Consider the following 21,014-nt stretch of genomic DNA (forward strand, 5'->3'; position numbering starts at 1 on the left):
TATCAACGGCGCTCGCCCACATATTCAAGTACGTACACCTTCAAGATGCTCTGTCATGTCCGAAGGCAGTCAAAATCATTAAGGATTTGATTTCAGCTGCTTACACGACTGTCAGTGCTACGTTACAATAAAACAGAGAAGCCAAATTTTACTTACGAAGTGAACATTACAAAATAGCACAAAAAAGAACAATTTGAAAACTGGAACGGAAATGGACCTATTACCACAAACCAGCCATTATCTGAAAGATCGCTCTGTAGATCTTTAACAAGATCTGTTAGAAATATGGAATCACATCATCAGAAATATTCACCCAAAATTACAAGAAACTGCAGTTAAATGTTTAAGCTGTATGGCAACATCGTCAGCTTCTGAAAGACTGTTCTCAAAAGCAGGATACGCTCTTCGTAAAAAACGCGATAGAGTGAAGGATAAAATTCTCTCAAAAATGTCATTTTCACAGTTATAGATAAAAAGTTGTGGTATATGTAATGTTAATTATTGCCGTATTTATTGATTAATAACTGTGGTATCAGATGTATTTGTATGTTGCTTTTTACACCATTCTATAAAATCATTATATTAGAAACATCGATAATTTTAGATAGATTATTATCAGCTATTTATGTTTGGACATCGATGATGAAATGAAAATCAGCATCCGTGATTTGCCAACAACTCTAGTGTGAACATTCTGCAGTAGACACAAAAGGGAACTGAATAAAGGAAACCTGTAAGATCAAGGAAGGCAAGTGTCTCTTAAGAACGGGTTCTCATCCTTTTCCGTCCCACCGTCCCCTTTTTCGAAGAAAACGTTACCTAGCCCCACACCTTTTTTTCAGTGGAAGAAAGTCAGACAAAATCGCGATATACAGGGCGGTCTATTGATCGTGACCGAGCCAAATATCTCACGAAATAAGCGTCAAACGAAAAAACTACAAAGAACGAAACTTGTCTAGCTTGAAGGATGGCGCTCTGGTTGGCCCGCTAGATGGCGCTGCCATAGGTCAGACGAATATCAACTGCGTTTTTTTAAAATAGGGACCCTCATTTTTATTACATATTCGTGTAGTACGTAAGAAAATATGAATGTTTTAGTTGTACCACTTTTTTCGCTTTGTGATAGATCGCACTGTAATAGTCACAAACATATGGCTCACAATTTTAGGGGAACAGTTGGTAACAGGTAGGTTTTTAAAATTAAAATAACGAACGTAGGTAGAATGAAATGTTCACTCTGCAGCGGAGTGTGCCCTGATATGAAACTTCATGGCAGATTAAAACTGTGTGCCCGACCGAGACTCGAACTCGGGACCTTTGCTTTTCGCGGGCAAGTGCTCTACCATCTGAGTTACCGAAGTCACGCTCAGTCTTCACAGCTTTACTTCTGCCAGTATCTCGTCTGCTTCCTTCCAAACTTTACAGAAGCTCTTCTGCGAACCTTGCAGAACTAGCACTCCCGAAAGAAAGGATACTGCGGAGACATGGCTTAGCCACAGCCTAGGGGATGTTTCCAGAATAAGATTTTCACTCTGCAGCGGAGTGTGTGCTGATATGCAACTTGACTGTGAAGACCGGGCATGAGTCGTGCTTCGGTAGCTCAGATGGTAGAGCACTTGCCCGCGAAAGGCAAAGGTTCCGAGTTCGAGTCGCGGTCGGGCACATAGTATTAATCTGCCAGGAAGTTTCAGAACGTAGGTAGTTTGAACATTTTATTTCGGTTGTTCCAATGTGATACATGTACCTTTGTGAACTTATCATATCTGAGAACGCATGCTGTTACAGCATGATTACCTGTAAATATAACATTAATGCAATACATGCTCAAAATAATGTCCGTCAACCTCAATGCATTTGGAAATACGTGTAACGACATTCCTCTGAACAGTGAGTAGTTCGGCTTCCGTAATGTTCACACATGCATTGACAATGCGCTGACGCATGTTGTCAGGCATTGTCGGTGGATCACAATAGGAAATATCCTTCAACTTTCCCCATAGAAAGAAACCCGGGAACGTCAGATCCGGTGCACGTGTGGCATTCTCAACACCGACTTTTTTTTAGATTCCCGATTCTCGAGCAATTTGTCTGCTACTGGTGAGCGGATTAACCACGAAAACAGCTAAAACACCTACTTGGGGATCATCATTTGTTGCAGGTCTTGGTTGACGTTTCACGTGTGGCTGAACACTTCCTGTTTCCTTAAATAACGTAACTCTCCGGTGAACGGTCCGGACACTGGGATGATGTCCAGGATACCGAGCAGCATACATAGCACACGCCCGTTGGGCATTTTGATCACAATAGCCATACTTCAACAGGATAACGACCTTTTCAGAAACTAATAAACGATCTATTTTAACACGGATAATGTATCACGAAGCAAATACCGTCCGCACTGGTGGAATGTTGCATGATACCAGGTACTTATACGTTTGTAACTATTACAACGCCATCTATCACAAAGCGAAAAAAGTGGTCCAAGTAAAACATTCATATTTCTTTACGTACTACACGAACATGTAACAAAAAATAAGGGTTCCTATTAAAAAACGCAGTCGATATCCGTTTGACCTATGGCAGCGGCACCTAGCGGGCCAACCATAGCGCCATCTGGTTTCCCTCTTCAAGCTAGACAAGTTTCGTTCTGTGTAGTTGCTTTGTCTGACGCTTATTTCGTGAGATATTGGGCCCGGTCACGATTAATGGACCACCCTGTATATATAAATAACACAAAGTTTCAACTAACCTTGATCACAACACACTTTTCGAACAATAATTCGATGGCCACAGTCTAAATCCATAGCCGGCCGCGGTGGTCTCGCGGTTCTAGGCGCGCAGTCCGGTACCGTGCGACTGCTACGGTCGCAGGTTCGAATCCTGCCTCGGGCATGGATGTGTGTGATGTCCTTAGGTTAGTTAGGTTTAAGTAGTTCTAAGTTCTAGGTGACTGATGACCACAGCAGTTTAGTCCCATAGTGCTCAGAGCCATTTGAACCTTCTAAATCCATATTACTGATGTTTGGAAAGATATGGAGAGAGGTAATGGAAGATCGTATTGTGAACTGTCGTGGGTTGCGCTCCAGTTGCTGAATTTGTAAGAACACTGCTCTAAGCAAGTAAATTCCAGCTGGTTCACAATCTTCATCTTGCAGTTAATGCTTGGTTCTTAATTAGAATTGAAAATGGATATAGTTTTAAAATTACCTTACTAAAATATTTTAAACATGACTGAGCTTCAGCAAACGGCTAGAAATCAGTAAATGAATCCAAAGTAGCCTAGCAGTTGCAAAAAGTGGCGTTTTTATTCAACCTTTGACCACGGTTTTGACGTGTGTGAACCGATCTTCTTCAGAAATACATGTAACCTGAAGACAATGTCACAGCAATAACTACCAACCCGGAAACGTGCACTTCAAAATTATATGTCATACAGAGACTATATCCACACAAATGGGTAGGAATGTCACATACCTCATCAAACACAACAGAAGAACAAGAATCTGGAAACAATGCTTACAGTGTGGATGTGTTTCTTGCATTTATGAATACTTCTACTTAATAAAACGTCTTTTCATGTGAAATAAATTCTAAACAAGTGATTTACATTCTCAGAAAGTATCTTCTTTACCTGTATGTATTTCCTCAGAACTTTTCGTATTTTATTAGCACTTTTCTGGGATTACTTCTGAAAGTAACTATTGAGATATTGTAGTACTGTATTTGAAATCTTCATAGTCTCTTCTACAAGCTAAAAATCTTAATGTGACAACCAGTCTTTCTTCAGGTTGACACTCTACTGCTTTAAAGCCAATGTAATCACCAAACGCAGCAGTGTAATGAAACAGTCCTAGTCCAATCTCAGGTATTTGCTAAACACCTTACTATCCAGTTGTCTGTCATATGACTAAAATGTTTTCGTCCTAGTAAGCATTTTTTGGCCCACATCGTTCTCTTCTTACTCGAGGAGTTTCTAGCAGTGCTATCAGAGCGGTGTCAACTTTATTTCGTTTCGCTGTAGAAAGAGTCATGGAGCACGCGCCGAGTTATTCTCGACGGAATCTGGTGATCCGCTCCTTTCTCTCTGTGGTGGTACAGCTATTACAGTAGGTAGCGTCCTGCAGAGCCTGCACAGACAAGGCATAAGAATTATTTTTTAACCGATCAAAAAGGTAAGAGATGCTATTCAGTGTTAAAGGCATTCATGGATTTATAAAACTTGGAATTTATAACATTTATTGAGAATGCGGGTGCAAATATACTACGCACTCAGTTCTTAGTGTTACAGAGGAGATGTGCAGAATATTAGAATGGAACTAAATAGCATTAGGAAATTTTGGCTGATTTTCTTCGACCCCATTCCATCGCTTTACTGGTGGACAGTTAGTCAATAGAATACAAAAAATTAGTTCTGACTAGCTAAGTATGTAGTTATTCCAATCTTTTATCAATCCATCTGCTCCTTCCCCTTCTCTCTATCCATCTCCGCCCCCCCCTCCCCCCCATCTGTTCATCTGCTCCTTCCACCTCCATCCATTTCTTCCAACCCCTTTAAGTCAGTCTACTCCTACCCCTCTATCTTCTCCTCACCCCTTCTAAGTCCAATTCCTCCTGCTCCTCTATTTCCACCTCCCCTCTCTTCACCAATTCTTTCTGCCTCTTTCTCTGTGCACCGGCCCCTCCCCCAAATGTCCATCTCCTCGTTCCCACTCTTAAGTCAGCCACTTCCCCTTCTACCTCCTCCTCACCCCTTCTACATCCCTTTTCTGCTGCCCCTCTCTGTGTCCATCTCCTCTCTCTATCCGTTCCCTCATCTTTCTTTCCTCTCTCCATCTTCTTGTCTCTCCATTGTCTGTCCATCTCGTTTTTTTTCCTTTCCCTATCCATTTCTCGTTCCCCTCTCTCGTTACATCTCCTCCTGAAAAATTCTGTCTGCTTGGCCCTAAACTAGAAGATACTTCCAGCATAAAATTTTCACTCTGCAGTGGGGTGTGAGATATGAAACTTTTTGCCAGATTAAAACTGTTTGCAGCATTGAGATTCAGACTTGGGATCTTTGCCTATCGCGAGCAAGTGGTTCAAAATGGTTCAAATGGCTCTGAGCACTATGGGACTTAACTGCTGTGGTCATCAGTCCCCTAGAACTTAGAACAACTTAAACCTAACTACCCTAAGGACATCACACACATCCATACCCGAGGCAGGATTCGAACCTTCGACCGCAGCAGTCACGCGGTTCCAGACTGTAGGGCCTAGAACCGCTCGGCCACTTCGGCCGGCGCGCAAGTGGTCTGCTGACTTTTTTTCAAGAGTGGTTTTTTCCTTAACCGTTTCTTTAAAATTTTAAAATTTATTTTTACTTCTTTCCTTAATCACATTTTTTTGTCTGTCATAAATGCAAGAATTTTATAATAATGACAAGGTGAAAACGTATTGTACTACTTGAATAAGAAAGTCACTACAATTTTTCCTCTTGCAACACTGACATGCATTTTAATTTTTTTTTCCTTTCTTACTTATTTATTTATTCTTTTAATAAGTTAGTAGTCTCACAAGGTCCTAATAATAGTGAACATAATTTAACTACAATACAGAATGAAACGTATGTGACAGTGTTTTATTTTACTAGTAAAAACTATAAAACAAAAACCAACCAAACTGAGAATACCCTTCCGGAAGTGCAACATAAAAAAGACGTCCACTCGAAAACATCGGACAGTAGTCTCTGGGCGCAATTCTCCACAGTGGGGACCCAGGTTCGTCTTCTCCGGATACAGTCTGGTTCATGATCCATTTCGGGATTCAAGGCAGTGTCTACCGAATCAACGTCTCTTACTCGGCGCCGGCCGCTGTCGCCCAGCGGTTCTGGGCGCTTCAGTCCGGAACCACGCGGCTGCTATTGTAACAGTTTCGAATCTTGCCTCGGGTATGGATGTGTGTGATGTCCTTAGGTTAGTTAGGTCCCCCAAGTCTAGGGGACTGATGACCTCACATGTTAAGTCCCAGAGTCCTTAGAGCCATTTCTCTTACTCGGCACTGCCAGCTGGGGAGAAGGGGAGGGGGAGGGGCGAGGAGGTATGGGTGCTGGGGTTCCGTGAATGCTTAAGTAATTAGAAAACGTCTAACGATATCTGGAACGGTATGCAGTTGTACGTGTCATTACTTTAAGAACAAAAGCCAAGCACCTCTCTGAGACTGTCCCAAAACAGATAGTACACAGAAAGTCCTTTGACAAAGTTCATCGCATGAGCCTTTGACTGGGAATGTAGGTCTTAATCGGGCGTAGAAGCATTCCGGGCTCTATCGTGTGGCGTGACATTCGGAGATAGAAGCCACACATCGACGAAAGGTCCACATTTCAGGTGATGTTTGTCAGTGTCTATCGGACAACACCACATTCGCATTGTGGAGTCGGCTGAAGCCATATCGTGCATTCTACGTCTTTTCGGAAACTTTTCGTTAACCACGAGGTACAAGGTGGCGCGGATCTCTGTCGTAAAAATTTCTGGTGAATCGCTCATCAGACCACAGGCCACACCACTCCTGGGTGGCGTCTTTCAACCACATTCCGAGGGCGATTCGTCATCAACTAGCCGTACACATCATGCGTCGTAGATGCCCTGGTACAATGGATTCATATGTACAAAGCTATAATCTAGGAAAATGACGTGATGTGAGCGAGTGCAATATGGGGCAGGTAGGACGGAGGCGCCATTTCCACAGTGCGCAGACCGGTGAAGCTGTGTCGACGATGGGCTCACATCTTGAGCATGGTGTTGATGTAAAGAGCCGCTGTGCGCGCTCCAACATTGATCAGTCCCAGTTCTCCGGGGAGGGTGAAGACATTGTATCTCGTTATGAAGAGAAGTCCCTTACTAACGAAGTATATGAAGGCCACTTGGATCTGCTGTGCCATTAGTGGAGTCATCGGTAGGCTCTGCTCCAAATGAGAAATCTGCGACGCCATGTGGGCGTTAATGAGGGCGACATTTTGGACCATAACTAAAGGTCCGAATAGGTGGCCTCGGACGCCCCCGAGGAGAGCTTCTGAAAGCCGTTTGTAGTTGAGCGCCATCGTACAGCAGACATCTCTGGTAAATACAATGGCCAAACACCGAAGTTTATCCATCGCCCGCGGCCGCCGGAGTGGCACATTCACGGCTGATTCACCCATGTACGGACACCGACTCGCACTCACAGAAGTTTGGAAGGTGGGAGGACTTTACTTCCGCCAGTACCTCACCTCCTACCTTCCGAAGTTCTGTGTGAATGGGCCGAGAATCGTGTTTGGGAATCACTGTCGGTAGATCATTTTCCAGCGATAGTCAAAGGTCTCGAGTTTGAGTCTCAGTGCGGTAGACAGTTTTAATCTACGGTAAAGTTTCAAAAGAAATGCACTGTAAATGTCATTTGGGGTGAACTGAATGACTCGTCAGTGTACTGGAGATTTATAATTTCGACACATACAGCGAATTGAAAGATAGGTGTATACCGGGAGACAACACGGCGGAGATGAGGTACAAATAAGTTTTCCGTAGCACTCTTAATGAAACGAGCTTCCATAAAAATCACATTGGCAAGTGAAAAGAGGTAGTCCAACCAGAATCAGAGACAGAGACGGAGAGAGAGCTTGCATATGAATTTGATGTAAGTGCTCCATAATTTCTATGATCGCTTAACAATTTATGACACAAAATGAAACGCATTTACGTTCTATTAGGAAAAATTGGAAAACAAATTAGAAGAGCTGAAACGCTACGGAAAGTTTCCAGTGGTAGACACGTGTGCGTAACTAGTGTGAATGGGAAACGATGTCAGGCAAACTCTGGCACGAGGCCAGCTGGCAGGCTGAGGTCTCTTCATCGTGCGTGTTGACTGAGGGCGGGCACGGCATATCGACGCCGCGATGGCACTCACTGCACCGCGGGCCGGGACAATGGATGGCCTCTGCGGCCGATTGTGCCCGCTATCGACAATTCAGCGAGCTATTAGCGCCAACGACTTGTTTCAGTCCGGTGTGTAAACACTGCGTCATGCAACGGTGCTTTCCAGCCTGAATTTCTCAGCTTTTCCGATCGGCTGCCGTTTTATACGAAAACTGAAGAGAAATCATTACAGTACCATTTTTCGGGAAAAATGTCAGTATTACTTAATTTCTTGTTCTTAACTACATTGAATTATTGAGGTGGTTTCTAAAATCAAGGCCTCCCACCATATTTCATTATTCATCTCCACTTTAACTTCCGATAATGACTTTACAGTTATTTTTGCAGTTTTTTATTTTACTTAAACAGCAACATCTCTATCATTTTGTGGAATGTCTGCAAAGGAAAACACCGGCTTGACGAAACGCTCGGCGTTGAGCAATAGGGTTTGATAGTTACCCAGCAGTATTTTTTATTTATGGATGTACACTTCCGAGCTGCTTTTATTTTAGGTTTTTCTGGTTTTAGCTGCAATCACGACTCAAAACCGTGACAGCTTTGCTTTGCATACACTTTAAAAAATATGCATCCAGGAAATTGCATCTGAAATAAAACCGTTGTTGTTGTTGTAGTTGTTGCTACTGTTATGACCCTCAGTTCTAAGAGTGATTTGATGCTGCTCTCACGCGAGTCTGTCTTATGGAAGGATCTTCATCTGGAACTACTTGCTATAGACGAGTCTAGAAACCAAACAAATATCTTCATATAAGATTTCCTAACATTTAAATTTACATCAGAATTTAACAAAATTCCCTATTTTAAAAACGTGTTTTTTGCTGTTGCTGGTCTGCTTTTTATACTATCTGTATTGTAGCCATCGTTAGTTATGTTGTTACCCAAGTAATAAAACTCATCTGCTATTTCGGTGTCACATTTTCTAGTATAATTCCGTCGGCAACGCCAAATTTAGTTCGACAGCATTCTGTTCCCCTTATTTTGAGGCCGGCCGAAGTGGCCGAGCGATTCTAGGCACTACAGTCTGGAACCGCGCGACCACTGCGGTCGCAGGTTCGGATACTGCCTCGGGCATGGATGAGTGTGATGTCCTTAGGTTAGTTAGGTTTAAGTAGTTCTATGTTCTAGGGGACTGATGACCACAGCAGTTAAGTCCATAGTGCTCAGAGCCTTATTTTGATTTTGTAGACATTCATCGTATAAATTCTTTACAAGATACTAGCCGTCCCGTTCAACGACTCTTCCACGAACTTTGCCATGTTTGACTGAATTACATTCTCATCAACAAACTTGAAACTTTATTAAACGATAAACGGTAGTTTAAAGTTTTAAAGGATCACTATTCAATTAATATAGTGACTTTAATTTTATCCTGTCCACCAATACCACTACGATGCTGATAATATTATTATTATTGTATTCATTATTAGTGTTATAGAAAATAGCATGGTTATTAACGAATCACTTATAAATAAAGGAAACAATCAGGAAATTGAAATTCCCATTACAAATTTCAGAGATAAACTTAACTGTTTTATTTCCCTCTATACAAGTTAAGTGTGTAGAGGCAGGCAGTACGTCTGTTGCCTGACTTTTGTGTCATATTTCTTGCAGCAGTGGTAATACCATCATTTTCCACTGTCTTTCGTCTGTTCGTAAGTTTCTCCACCAGAAAACATTGGAATGAATGAAGAACGTCAAGATTTATGGCTCGTCATTTGGCTGGACTGTCCACTTCAGACAGTGTAGACCTGGTGTTAAGGAGCTCTGTATCATCCATATAACACTTTCTGCGTCCTGTCCTTTATTTCCTAACGGATCCAGTGTGTAACACAGATCCTACTTAAGGGTTCTCAACTCACTGACCTATTCGATTTTTAATACACCTGCTTTCTCTTACATTTTCTGTTCATATACTCAACGGGCTGAGGTGAAAAAAGTCATGGAATACCGATATGCATGTATACCGATGGCGGTAGTATCGCTTATACAAGGTATAAGAGGGCAGTGCAACGCGGAGCTGTCATTTTTATTCAGATGATTCATGTGAAAAGGCTTCCGATGTGATTATGGCCGCACGACGGGAATTAACAGATTACGAACGCCGATTGGCAGTTGAGCTAGACGCATGGGACATTCAATTTCGGAAGTCGTTAGGGAGTTCAATATTCCGAGATCCAAAGTCTCGTATACTGCGAATACTTTCAGGCATTATCTCTCGCCACGAACAACGCAGTGGCCGACGGTCTTCACTCAACCACCGAGAGCTCAAAAAATGGTTCAAATGGCTCTGAGCACTATGGGACTTAACTTCTGAGGTCATTAGTCCCCTAGAACTTAGAACTACTTAAACGTGACTAACCTAAGGACATCGCACACATCCATGCCCGAGGTAGCATTCGAACCTGCGGCCGTAGCGGTCGCGCGGTTCCGGACTGAAGCGCCTAGAACCGCTCGTCCACACTGGCCGGCCATTATTAACCGAGAGATAACTTAAGACGGAAGAAACTTCTGGCGTATCGCAAAGGAGTACTATAGGACGTTTGCTGTTCACAGCGTATAGCGTGAGGAAACTAAGAAAGGACACCTCACCAATGTATATACACTGTTAATAAATATATCCAGGTGGGGTTTTCGCAAAGTTAAAGCGGACAATATGGCGAATTGCCTGATGTTCGCAAGTAATTTTTGTCGTTTATAGTAGCCAAATTGTAACACATTGTTTTCTTCTAATGAAACTTATGAAGACAACAGTAGAGTACGATACATATTTTTTCTTTTTTTCTGTATTTTCTTTTACCTATTTCCGTAATACATTGAAAGGGTTATTTGAGGATAAGGTTTGTAAATTTATTTATTTGTACAGTTATGTTTCTTTATACGTCACGTTATTAATGTGACTGCTGTTTTCATTTTCTAAAGACTAATTTGAAATTAGTCTTCATATCGATAAGGCTTAGCGGCCAATGAGCTTCTTCAGTGCGCATGCGCTCACATTGCTCAAACTCTTACCGGAATCGGTAGATTGACTGCAGCGAGTAATGAGTATCGTGGCCGGGGTCTCTACAAATGTAGTGTGTGGATAGTAAGTAGAAAGTGTGGGTCTCACGGGGAGCGTGCCAGAGATAAGCCCCTGCAGTCGCACTACCTTCCGTGTCCTCGATGACTCACAGACGTGGAGTCCACATGGAGCAGATGTCACCGGCGACAACCCGCCTACAGTTCCGTACCCCAATGGTGGTTACGCTGTGGCAAACCCGTCTTGTGCCGAACATTAGCCAGCTATGAACGGTGGCATACTGCGACCACTGATTTCTACTACACAGTGCTCCGTGAACTGGCTGTGCAACCGCGGTTGCCGGAACGACAATCGGCAGAACACCACGTCAAGTTGCTACGTATCACCGCCATACGTCCCGCTGGTGTGCGGGTGTGATCGAGGACTGCTGAGTGGAGAACGACCTTCCCTCCACCATATCATTCAAGACAGGAGAAGACGCAAGAGGCAGCTCACACGAAGGTCGAGACGGAGGATGGACGACGAGCTGAAACTCAAATGAACATAGTCAGAGCGTTCACACAGTCATATACAGTTCTTTATGAGCGAGAGTACAACATGGATGTAGGAGTCAGGGATAAACAATTTGACCTTCTCGGCTCTTGGAAACCACAAGATGATGCTACTCTCTTGTCTGAGGAGACTTTGGAAGAACTATGAGAGGCTACTTTGTGCGGTGCTTCCAACAAAACGCCAGGACTTCCTCTGAAATTTTACAAAAGGTTTTTTGATCTTATGGGCCCCATGTGGGTAAGGATGTACAGAAAACTCATGAACCCCGATTTTTAAGTACCATCTGAATTTACAGAGGATCTCTTGATTCTGCTGCCCAAACCCGGAGGAGGCTGCCGCCGACTTGATTTTCTACCACTGACAATGCTAAACACACGCTACAAGCTGTTGACACACATCCTTCGTGAGAGGCTCAAACCCACGATAATGGCGGCCATTCACACTGGTCAGACCTGCCTTTGAGCCAACACTAATGTGTTTACCTATAGAGACGTGGTGACACTCATGCAAGCATGATGCCTCAGTAGCGCTCTTGTTGCACAGGGTTTTGACCATGCTTTCAATCGCGTCGAACATGGTTTCCTTCTTGACAGATGACAAGTTACTTTCTGACCTATTTTTCACATACGAAAAATTATTAAATATTCCATTACAAGCTGATGCACCTTGAGTGAGACTCTAGAAAGTTAACGGCCTGAGCAGAATCTTTATTACGCCTCATAGCTAGGACTAACGCGTTACAAGGCACAGGTGATTTAGATAAAGATCTTTGAGATTGTATCTCTTCGCCTGTTGCTGTGGGAAGAGACACGACTTCAGAAAAAATCATCTTCCCCCTCTGCAAAAACTTAGAAAGAGCCAATAATTGGCAGTTTCTTTTTATCCAAAGTGCAGGTTTCTTAACTCATGCCCTGGTTCAACATATGTTTGTGCTGTCGTGTGGGAGGGGAGATTTAGCGCCTCCGGAGCCTTATGATTGGCTGATGATGGGGTGAAGGCAGTGTCGGTTAGTGTACTTTGTGGATAAACGGATTTTTTTTTTCTGGAGAGCTGCGAGGCACTCGGGTGGGAGACTTTGGTCTAGTAAGTACTTCTGCTCGAAGCTCTCGCATGTGTGGTTGGTACTCGGGACGTGTCCTGACTTCACTTGCGAGTTGTTTACGCTGGAGAGCCTGTGGTGAGGCTTTTACTGTGCCGACAGCGTGACTTCAAACGTCTCAGACTACTCATATGCTGAGGGAACAGCTATTCCGTTTTGGTTTATCAGTCTTGACGTTTGGTATCCTTCTGTGCTCTGTCGTATAAGGGATCCAAATAGGTCTTTGGTAGAACCATTGAATGGGTGTGTCACACACTGAAATCTACCATGATTTCAGGTCTCTGGTAGAGAGTAAATTGCGATCCGTCTGCCTGTTCGCTAGACCGTGAGATTTTTGCATTTGTTGTGTGGCCGCGATCACCTTTCACAGGTTCCGCCTCCACGTCTCATCTCCGCCACACACATCTCGCCAGCTGCAAGTTACATTGCCGCACGAAGCAAACAGGGTAACGTACTGCCGCTCCGGAATTGTCAGGGGGTACACATCTCAATCGCCACTTGCTCTCATCTGTACCTATTTAGAGAAACTTCAGTATATTTGATCAATCAAAGTCTGCTCAGTGTCAGTTGAATTCAGATTGCGTTATCCACATTTTGGGGGCCATTGTAAGTGACTCACTCCACTAGTTACACTGTCTCTGCCACCCAGGATCCTTGTCAAGTGTAGTCTTAAATAACCTGTTAGTTGTTTATGGTATTCAATCAATAACTTGATTAGCATTGTTTATGTATGTTTTTGTGAAAATAAATGTTGTTAGTTATTTGAATTTCGCCTACATTCTCAATCATTTATTTAGTGCCATCAGGGTTACCTTTCATTGTGGCGTCCCATGCCAAGATCTACGAATGATGACACCTTCTGTAACCGTCAGATCGCGTTGTCTAACATAGTCATTCAATTTTACGTCCCTTGTGCAGAATTGTGAAGTTGCTATTTCTCATGTTTAATGCTGTGCACTGGGTAGAGTATATTCACGTTACTGGCGCCTAGACATAGTATTAATACTTAATTACTGTATGTGTGGATTTTAATGTAGTGGTTTGACTTCTGTGTCACTTGATTGTTTGTTCTTGATGGCGAACGGCATTGTGGAGATTTGGTAGGATAGACTGAGTGAGGTTTTCGTTTGTGAGCATAGACAAGCGTGCTGTTATTTGAATTCGTTGTCAGGAACTAGGAATCAGTAGCTCACAGAGCATAATTTAGACTAGAATCTGTATAACATAGGAGTGTATAGTGTTTAAATTCGTTTGGGTCAGAATTACACTGTATGCTTACGAGATGCAAGGCACGTTCGCTACAGAGTAGCGGAGGTAACTGTGTTTTGTTAACCATGGATCCACGTCAGATTATTAGCGGTGACCAGGCAGATATTACACGGGATTCTCAGGTGAATGCGGTTGCATACTGGACAGAAATGTCGAACGTAGAACCTGCAGAGTATGACGACACGTCTCAGGCACATGACGAAAGTGAACGGGAGACGCAGCAGAACGAAATGTAGGCGCTGCTGGTACGAGAAGCACCATCAGTGAGACTGCAAACCAGAATCACGAACGAAACGTCACAGAATGATGGAATCTCGTTTATCTAGTCCTGGAAGTGTTAGCGGTGGATCTCAGTTTGAGGCTCTCATGCAATTCATACAAGAGGCAGACAGGAAGAGGCAAGTCGCAGAAAGGAAGAGAGAAGGGGCAGAGAAAAAGAGACGGAAGGAAGAGGAGGAAAGACAAATTAACCATAAAATGGTCACAGACGGTATAGACTGAGTCAAAAAAGAGATCTCATGAATCCAAGAAGAGTTAGAGAACGTCAAGATAACGACAACAGAAACGCGTGAGGTCGCGAACCAGGCGAAGCGCGATGCCAAAACAGCGCGATTGGTAGCGCAGGTAGCACGAAAAGACGCATCAGTGGCCAAAGAACGAATGAAATTGGCAAGAGCTGAGGTGTGTAAGACAAAAAAGGCACTTGCAGCTCTCCAAAAGCAAGGCAGAAAAATAGTTGAAGAAGCGCAGGTAAAAATGAGTGAGCCTGCGAAGCGATTCGAACAGATAGAAATCAAACAGGTCGAAATCTCTGAAGTTAAAGACCAGCAGACCCGAGTCGCCGAGTTGGCTAAGGACGTTCGGCAGGCACATGAGCGGGTCGCGCAATTGCAGATGCAATCTCGTCCGGTAGAGCGCCATCGAGGGCGTCACAGAAGCGAGGAAAATACTTTGCGATTCTCCGAACTGTTATATGAGGACACACACCTCTGCACATGGGCGAATGCAACAGAAATATGCTCCTACCGTGGCGAAACCCGTAATAGAACACGCTCCGTCGGTAACACACAGAATGTCAGAGATCGAGCCGGAGAATAATTGTACACGTCTACGGAGGTCAGAAACTATATTTCGTGAGTCTGAGAACACGAGGCTATATCACAACAGTGTACAAGGATCGTTTGGGCACGGGTACATAGAAACACGTGCTGCAGACGAGAGGGAAAATTCGTACGGCGGGTACGTCGATACTTTCGATCACAAACTTTCCTTGACTATCCAGAATTTTCAAGTCTACAGGGAGGCAAACAAAACATTACATCCAAAGATCTGGATGACACAGTACGATTACGTGCTACCAGAATCATGGCGCTGTAGTACAAGCTCCAGTTTATCCGTGGTTTCATAGAAGGGTCCACTGCAGTACATATGCGCGGAGTTGCGGTGAGTTGTCGCTCCTATCAAAAATTTAAGGACGCGTTCCTTAGCACATACTGGTCGCAAGAGACACAGGAATGGATGAAAAGGAAGATCATGTTAGGAAAGGACTTAGAAGTGTAGGATTCCGCAGTCTTGTCGAATTCTTCGAATCCTTGGTCAAGAAGAACCGATTCTTGGATTATCATAATTTTCCATTTGTTATATTTCGGTGTTATTTTGTTTGGGTGTCATTTCTATTAGTTTTCAGCATGAATCTTTGTTGAACGTGGTCAAATGAGTTGCGTATTTGTGACTTCTTGACGCCAATATTCACTGGCAGAAGGCAGAAAATGGTTCAGATGGCTCTGAGCACTATGGGACTTAACTTCTAAGGTCATCAGTCCCCTAGAACTTAGAACTACTTAAACCTAACTAACCTAAGTCCATCACACACATCCATGCACGAGACAGGATTCGAACCTGTGACCGTAACGGTCGTGCGGTTCCAGACTGTAGCGCCTAGAACCGCTCGGCACAGGTGGCAGTCTGAATTAAAAATTACGTTGCAAGTTATACGAGTATGTCATCAACAATTGGCACTTTTTGTGGCAAACCAAACCAGGCACGTTGAAAAACTAAGTACTCCAAACAACTGAGTACTGCTGTTATTTTTCTATACCTCACAACTGTTGTCCGATTTCCACTCCCAGGAGAGCAAGGAGATCTGTCGTAATTTGACAGCAATTGAGCATCGTACTCTGTTGTAGCATTCCGTAGAAAAGCCTCCACAAATATAATCATGGCCACTGAAATTGTTTCTGTTTACTTTCCGTGGTTTCTTGTACACTGGCCAAGGGAAGGATTTACATCACTTTACGTTTGTAGTGGTTTCAAGACGGTAAAATGGCCTTAGAGCATATGCGTCTCGATTTTCGGATGTGTTTCGTATGATGTTAGCGGTCCACGTTTTAGGCGCGTGTTGACGCTAAGACTCAGTGTGTTATGAGCCGTCGCCTATCATGTGGTGTAGCCTGTCTCGCGGTGGAATTTTGCCAGTGCCATGTGAGCGCTGTCAGCGAAACATTGTGTATGGGGAATTAGCACGGACATTTGCAAGTCACAGTAGAGTGGCAAACCCCAGATCCGGAAATAGGAAGCGGAAATGAAATGGACCATGGCTCAGACTTACATTAGAAAAATATATATGTATACATATAATGCAGTATGCTTGTGTTTCATTTCAGCAGCAGTGATCCTGACAAAGGAGACAGTAGGCATCCTTGTACTACGTAAAATTACGTGTACATCATCATAAATGCCACTACAAAGATTTGAGGCAAATCACCAGAACCTCAGTAAGTAGACGCGCTTCCTGACCACTTCAGTGTCAGCAGACAACACTGCTGGACATAGAAAAACAGGAGTATACAAGGAATAAAACGCATGAAATTTCGCTTTGGTAGTATTAGCAAAAGCATAGGGTAGTATAATAAGTTAGTATTGTCTGCACGTTTGGTGGAGGTATAGAAGTTGCGGCAGCGTAAAATGAGGGTGCGTGACGTGCAGAACTAACGAAAAGCTAATTAAAACACGTGTACACAAACGAAGACACCTCACACTACATAATTTGCTTTCCACAACATTAACGAGGCCCTGCAGTCATTAAGTTTATTTTTGGATATTGCGTCCTTAGTATTATTATATATATTAAGCAAAAGAAATTTTCACTCTTCATTATTATTTTTTCTGTAAATTGATTACATTGATGTAATGACATTTGTGAGAGAATATGACACTTGACCACACTTGAGGATTGTGCAGACTCCAGAGCCAACATTGCAGACTGGACATCTTAGCCCATTCCCACAAGCGAAAGGCGAGTGGAGTGGGCTGCCGTAATGAGTCAGCTGTAGCAGCCCAGGTGGTGCGGGGGACTGCCCGCTGCGACACAACTGGCTACTGACAGCTGATGCGCCTACGTTATGCAGCCCGGTCATCTACCAGTGGAGGTGACACGTTCAAGCCAGCACAGACAGTGGGATACAACCGTGTGGCAACCAACACACCAGACTGCTAATTCTGGGACAAGCGAGTCGCATTGAACCACAACTGATGTGAACACCGAGCTAACCAACTCAGCGGGGTGCTGAGAGTGACGTGTTCTGTCGAGAAAAGGCGAACTAATCCGATGTCCCGCAGCCAGCAGGCATGTGTTCCAATGCAGGGGCGAATGGGCAGACTAGGGATGTCCCACATCCCACTAACGCTGAATAGATTTCAACGCCAGGAGTGGGTTGCACGTCATGTGCAACGCTGTCACACCAGTCCCTGGCAGCTGACTGCATCCTGACCAGGTTGAGGCCAAGGGCCCAGCTGTGGTCCATAAGCTGCCCAAAATGCCAGTTGCCGCCAAGACACCAGATGCTGCCTGAGATGAGAGGGAATGCCGGAGACCTCTGCCTCCACTTCTGCCACATCATCTGCTGAATGAGAGGCCATTACACTCTTGTGCAAATTGCTGTTCTTCAGTCCTACCAGTCAAGGTTTGTGAGTGTTCATAATTGCCATGTTCTCAATTAGTGTGACATTTTCAATTGTAAAATTTGTCTCCCCAGGGACCCTTGTAGAGAATAGGATACCTTTCTGTAATATCATAAAGTAATATCTTTTTGTGTTTCTGTATGTGTCAATTGAACTGTTTTGATTGTGGGGTGTATGTTTTCTGCACATTAATTAATGCTCTGGTTATGTGCCTGTATTTGTTTTCATCTCGTAGAAAATAATACATAAATTTACATAACTTAGGTAGTAAGACAAACAGATTACACATATGATTTCCTTTTTCATTTAGAATCTGAGAATGTATGTATTTGATGATTGAGACCAAATGAATGATAGAGCAAGATTAAATCATTGAACAGAGAACAGTTCATACTCCAGGACATTGTAGATGATTAGGGACATTACATATCTCTGACCTCAGGATATGGTGTAAATGGGTATATTTCTTTGCCATAAACCTCATATCAGATATTTATCAGAAGTCTGTAATGTAGCAATGACCCCTGGGCCTAACGTAGTTCATACTACTCACAGCAATGTTTACATGTACTATTGCTGGCTTGCAGCTTCATGTGAGTGAATGACCCTTGAAATGAATGAGGTCAAGATAGGATGTGTTTTAGCAATGGGCAATCATGATTGGCAAAGTTACCTTCTTCACATATATATCGGTTATCAGGATAATATTCTCCTACTATTTTCAATTATTTCCTCTGGTTCGTGTCCCACTAAACAATATTAAAGTGAGACACTACTCTTCGAAATGTCAACAGCAGGTAGAGGGAAGTGAGAGAGAGGACAAGTTACTCTCTCACCTATTTTTCGCATATGGGAAATTATTAAAGATTTCATTACAACCTGATGCACCTTTAGCAAGACTCTAGGAAGTTAACGGCCGGAGCAGATGTTGATGAAGCCTGGTAGGGGGCTAACAGCATGGCATGGGGTATTTTTATGATTCTTAGCTCGTAGAAATGGCATGTTGGTAGTTGAAAGCAGTTGGTAGCTAGCCCATCCCTTAGTAAATCTTGATGGGCAGGTCCACAGCCATACAGGGGAGACAGGGCAGCCCCTCATCAGGATACGTCTCCAGCAGAACAATGCCACGCTGTCTACTGTGGCATCATCAGAAGTCTGGGCTGGGGCGACGCATCGAAACAGTGGAGTCGTAAACCTGGCATTGTGTGCAGATCCACGTGGAATAAAAATTGAATTGTTTTTTCTGTTCGCCGATAGTGCAAATAGATCTGTGAACCACTTCCCCTGGCTGCCTCAGTTGCATAAGAAATATCCGGCGTCTGAGAAACGTTTGGAGATAGAATCTTTATCACACCACTGATAAGTTCCAAGACAAAGGCAATTTACATAAAGATCTTTGGGATTGTATCTGTTCGCTTGACTTCAGAAAATGTCATCTTCCCCCTCTGCAAAACTTAGAAAAAACAAGTAATTGGCAGTTTATTTCTTTCCAGAGACGCAGGTTTCTTAACTCATGCCCTGATTCGACATGAGTTTGTGCTGTAGTGCGGGAGGGGAGATTTAGCGCCTCTAGAGCCTTGTGATTGGCTCAAGATGGGGTGAAGGCAGTGTCGGTTCGTCCACTTTGCCGGATAACGAATTTTTTTTTCTGGAGAGGTGCTTGGCACTCGGGTGAGAGACATTGGTCTGGTAAGCACTTCTGGTCGAAGCTCTGGCATGTGTGGTTGGTGCTTGGAGCCTTACTTGAGACTGACTTCACTTGCGAGTAGTTTAGACTGGGGAGCCTGTGGTGAAGTTCTTACTGTGCCGACAGTGTGACTTCAAACGTCTCAGACTACTCATTTGCTGAGCCCACATTTATTCTTTGTTGGTTTATAAGTCTTGATTTTTGGTATCCTTGTGCACTCTGTCGTATGACTAAGCCAAATTGGTCCTTGGTGTGAGCAGTGAACGGGCGTGACACACTGAAATCTACCGTGTTTTCAGGGCTCTAGTAGAGAGTAAATTGCGATCCATCTGCCTGATCGCTAGAGCGTGAGATTTTTTGCATTTATTTCGTACCCGCAATCGGTTCACACGTGCCGCCTTCATATCTCTGCAGCACACGTCTCGCCAGCTGCAAGTTGCTTCGCCACATGAAGCAAACAGGGTAACGTACTGCCGCTCTGGCATTGTCAGGGCGTATAGAGTTCAATCGCTACTTGCTCTCAGCAGCACCTATGTAGAGAAACCTGAGTAGATTTGATCAATCAAAGCCTGCTCAGCTTCGGATCAATTCAGATTGCATTATCCACATTTTTGGGGCAATAGTACTTGACTCATTCCACTAGTTAAACTGTCTCTGCCACCCAGGATCCTTGTCAAGTGAAGTCTTAAATCACCTGATAGTCGTTTACGGTATTCAACCAATAACTTGTTTAGCATAATTTATATCTGTTTTTATGAAAATAAATGTTGTTAGTTATCTGAATTTCGCAAACATTCTCAATCATTTATTTAGTCCCAGCAGGGTTACGTTTCACAGTTACGCAGCACATCGATATCCCGCGCGTAACGACGTCTGTTGTGCTTCGTTTGATCTATGGGGTGGTCATGAGGATTATGGTAAATGGCTATCGTTTGGGCTCGTCCGTGTCATCAGGTCTGTTAGACTGCTCTTTCTGCCATGTTGTTCCCCACTGCCCTCGAACTAGCTCTTCACGGACTGTGGAGAGACTTGGAAGGATTTAGCGTCCACTCCGGGACCTTTTGATGTGTGCATACTCCGATGATGTGATGTTCTTAGCATGGACTGGTGACGAAATACAAATGGCTCTTTTATGGCTCCAGGGCGTGATGGGGATGTGGCAGGAAATAACGCTACATGTAGGTGGGATGAGGCATGGTTGCAGAACTGGATGTACCCCTGACAAAGGTCCCAATGCCCAAATGTTTATGGAAATCGCTCCATCCACAAATACAACGTATGGCGACCTTTACGTATTGTAAGGTCTTAGGATAACTCCACATAGACGTTCGCCTCAACAAATTCAGGTCGTTGAGCCTCTTGCAACATGCTCAATACATCAATGTGTACATGGCTTTTCACCTTAACCATTACGCCCACGTATTAAGGATGATTGACACGATGGCTTCCAGGATACAGGTAGTGTTTGGATACGTGGTGAATGCTGGT

This window comes from Schistocerca gregaria, chromosome 1 (genome assembly GCF_023897955.1).
Source record: "Schistocerca gregaria isolate iqSchGreg1 chromosome 1, iqSchGreg1.2, whole genome shotgun sequence".
NCBI lineage: Eukaryota > Metazoa > Arthropoda > Insecta > Orthoptera > Acrididae > Schistocerca > Schistocerca gregaria.